Source organism: Crocodylus porosus, unplaced genomic scaffold, assembly GCF_001723895.1.
Source record: "Crocodylus porosus isolate Cpor-Errol unplaced genomic scaffold, CroPor_comp1, whole genome shotgun sequence".
Taxonomy (NCBI): domain Eukaryota; kingdom Metazoa; phylum Chordata; order Crocodylia; family Crocodylidae; genus Crocodylus; species Crocodylus porosus.
In genome coordinates, this window is record NW_017728913.1 from 9,061,926 (window position 1) to 9,066,420 (window position 4,495).

Genomic DNA, 4,495 nt, shown 5'->3' on the forward strand with positions numbered 1-4,495 from the left:
CAAAGGAAGTACGGAATCAAGTGTAAAACATTTTTGATTTGGTAAAATCATACCACAGGTAGTTTAAAAAAAAGAGAACAGAAAGAATGTATGTACACTAAGAATGCCGCAATATATCAAAAAGTGCCTGATCCACATATTTCAGTGGGTACTAGATTAGGCCTAAAATACCTATTAAAAGTAGAAAAGCAAAGTCTTGCATTTCCCATTTTAAGAGGCAATCCCCCCCTCCAAAACCCATGTATTATTTTTAATTCAATTTTAGCCCATCACCAGAAGTATTCTTTTAAAATTCTTAATTTTAATTGTTTTTGAGTAGTAAAATAAAATATACCTAACAATACATCAGATCAACTGTAATGTTTTCCTTTGCTTTTTAACTATTCTCTGAGAAACGCACATTGATTTGTTTTTTCCAATCTTCGACCTGCCCTGTTGAAATACCAACAGGAAGCATAAACTTGTCTTGATTTCCAAGTACATTGAAAGGATGATAGAGAAAACAGAGCTAAGCTCCTCAAGATAGTCCCTTCATAGAAACACAGATTTCACGGTGAAGGTTCTGCAAGAAGCCTGCTACCAGAAACAGTGGATCCACATGGCTAATAAGCATGGGGGTGAGATAACTGGCCCTATCACTCAGCTGCATTATCTAGCCTGCCTGACAAGGCCTACAACCACCGTTTATCTGCTTCTAGTTTAGGAGGAAGCCTGCTCAAAGCAGCACATGTTCGAAAGTGTTGCTTGCAAACATAGAAAATTTGTAGAACTGATGCAGCACATACTATCTGAATCTGTAGGCAGACTTAAGTAAAGGTACCAAAGCGCCCCACTTATATCAGCATGGTTATCATCTATCAAGGAATCTATCTACAACAAGCTTGCAGAAGGCAAGATTCTGAATAACAGCCTGAATGGCTTCATCGCAGGCAAGTCTTGCCTTACCAACCTCATCTTTTATGACTAGGTAACTCGTCACCTGGACACAAGAGAGCAGGTTGACATTGCATACTTAGACTTCCAAGAGGACTAGTACCTAGTATCCCAGGATGTCCTTGCGAGCAAATTGGAGGATTGTAGGTTTAATTCTGAGACAGTCAGGTGGGTGTGAAGCTAGCTGCAGAATTTAACCCAGAGAGTCATACTGAATGGATCTGTGTCATCCTGGAGAGAAGTGGGCAGTGGTATCCTGCAGAGGTCGGTGCTCAGTCCAGTACTTTTCAACATCTTTATTAATGATTTGGATGTGAGGGTGAAGAGCTTACTGGCCAAGTTCACAGACGACACCAAGTTATGGGGAAGCATGATCGCACTTGAAGATAGGCTACAGTTACAGGTAGACCTAAACAGGCTGGCAAGTTGGGTGGATTGGAATCTGATGAAGTTCAACCTTGAGAAATGTAAAGTGCTCCATCTCAGGATGAGCAACCTCCAACACACCTACAGGCTTGGCAGAACCAAACTGACTAGCACTACAAATGAAAGGTACCTGGGGGCAATAATAGACCACAGTATTAATATGAGCTGGTAGTGCGATGCTGTAGCCAGTAGGGCAAAAAATACTCTGGCATGCATCAATCGATGCATCTCCAGCAAAACCAAGGAGGTGATTCTTCTGCTCTACTAAGCACTGGGAAGATCACAGCTGGAGTACTGCATCCAGTTGTGGACACCACACTTTAAAAAAGACATGGACAAGCTTGATAGAGTCCAAAGAAGAGCCACCCATATCATCAGAGTCTTAAAGGCAAGCCATATGAGGAAAGGCTGAGGGATCTGAGACTCTTCAGCCTGAAGAAAAGAAGGCTGAGAGGGGACCTGGTAGCAGCCTACTGCTACACTAGAGGAGTACCTCAAGGGCTCAATGAGCAACTGTTCACCAGGGCACCCAAGGGGAAAACCAGGAGTAATGGCCACAAACTCTCAGAAGATTGATTCAGGGTCATCATTAGGAAAAACTTCCTCACAGTCAAGGTATCCAGACTGTGGAATAAACTCCCTCCAGAGGTGGTGCAATTACCTACCCTGGAAATCTTCAAGAGGAGACTAGACAGTCACCTTGCTAGGGTCACCTGTCCACAAGTTATCTTTCCTGCTTGGTGCAGGGGACTGGACCTGATGATCTTCTGAGGTCTCTTCCAGCCTTACAATCTATGAATCTATGAATTCATTAGGAACAGTGCAAGCTTGGCACAAAGCAGAGTGTCTTCTACAAGGGATTTGCATTGTAAAGAGAATACAAAATAGTGTGGAAAACAAACATGGATTCCAATACAAGACTACGAATAAAGAGACAAGGACAGTGAGGAGATGAAATAAAAGGTGGAAAGAGACAATGCTCTAAAACAGGGATCAGCAATCTACAGCCCCTGGGCAGGATCTGGCCTGCAAAGAAGCTGGATATGGCCTGGGGCAGCCTAACCCAGCCTAGGGCTCACAAAGGATTGAGTGGCATGGAGCTATGCTGAGCTTCCCAGACTACAGACAGATATGCAAAAAGCCTGAGCTTGAATTGATTCAGTCTTTGCAGGTTAATCTAACTTGGGTAGGCTAAACTGGTTTGTAACCACTCAGACATTCCAGAAAAGCAGGCACATGCCTCCAGTAGCTCAGACTAGAAGCCAGAGGGTACTAGAGCAGCCCTCATTTCCCTTCCACAATGCTGAGCTGAAGAGGGGGTGTGGCCAGGGCTCAGTAGGACACTGATTAGGGGGGGGTTCCCTCCCCACCTTCATAACAGAGTATTTATCACCCCATCAGAAAACAAACAGCCCCTCTCATTAGTTCAAGCTCTTCTTAAACAACTGTTTCCAAGGAAGGATAGACTGTGGCCAGCGTGTGGTATGCTAGCTAATGCTGAGAGGTGTCTTTGTGAGGCAGAGGGGAGGGGAAAATCCCTGCATCAGCAGAAAGTGGTGAAGGGAGAAGGGGAGCAGGGAGAAGCCAGGCAGATTCCTGCAGTCTCTGCCAGAGCTCCAGTGAGGGAGCAGAGAGGTGGGCAGCCTAGAAAGCATGCCAGGATGCTTGGGGAGTCTGATTTAACTTAAACAAGGAAGGGGTGTGGGACAGACATTGCATAAACCAGTTTCACCCAAATCAATTAAGACTCATACTACATTCAACCAGGTTTATCTCAAACTGGTTTAAGCCATTTTCAAACTGGTTTATGTCCACTGAACTTCTGTTCTGTTACAGGTTTAAACCAGTTTCTGATCACTTAAACCAGTTTATATGTAATGCCTGTCCCTAGCACCACTTCCTCCATAGAACCCTCCTCAACAGCCCTCTACACAAATGTGTACCATCACTATAGAGGGGCTGGTATCTGCAGCAAGGTAAGTCCAAGCAGCTTAAGCACTCCAGAGAGCAGAGATTTGCAGCCTGCAGGAACCACGTCTGCAAACTGTGACCTGGCACAGCAAAATTTTACCAACCCTGCTCTAACCACGTATTTTCTGCACCATATTTCCCTGTTAATACGTGTGCTAGCACTGGATTTTATTTGGGTTAAGTTCTGCAAAGTGGGGTTCTCCCCCTCTCTAGGGGGGACTACAGAGTTTATCCATTTTTGAGCCTGGACATACAAACATGAAAACTTCATCATTTTACAAAAAAGAAGCAAAATCTACCACCTGGAAACCTAAAAGCTGACATCTTGCTCCTGCCTTTTGTTTTGAGCTAAATTTGCATTTTCACAAAGCTCAGAGGCACCTCAACACAAGAGAAATTCCTTGCCCAAGACAGCATTTCATCTTCCCACTCTCCTGTGAAATATGAAACATCATAACCAGAAGGAAACATAATTCTACATCCTGCTCGCCATCAGAGAACTTTGCAGTAAAAAGTCTGTTCTAACTTTTATCTGAGCTTAATTTTCACAAAATTAACTATTCCAGTCTTACAACACCTTCAGTTTTCCTGTGAAATATGAATTTTCATTTCTACCTAGGAGAAATTTTACAATCTCTGCATTCTCCTATGCCTGAAGAAGAGTAAGCATGCCTGAAAGCTTGCAAATAAAATATTATTTTTGCAAGTATCTAGTTGGTTCAATAAAATATATCACCTCCACCACAAGTTCTGATTCTATCTGTACACATACACATTCCTTGCAGTAAGCACTGCTACTGTGCCTCTCCAAAAGGTGGTAAGAAAGTACTGCATATAACTTAAGTGTTGCTCCAGGATAAAACCAGACATATGACACTTATACCAGCATAGCTTTCAACCAGAGATGATCCGAGCAGGGTGTGGGGCCCAGGGCAAATCAGCGTGTGTGGGACCCCGCCCTCTGATGCAAGGAAACCGGCAGCAGATTCAGCGACAGGAAGGGGGATTGCAAGCAGCTGGATGTGCCAGATTCAGTGGCAGATTTGACAGCAGAGGGAGGGGTGCCAAGCAGTCAGACATGAAGCCAGCAGCAGCACAGAGTCACCGCTCCACTCAACCCAGCTCTGTGGGGCCCCCCCAAACCAAGGGGCCCAGGGTGGCTGCC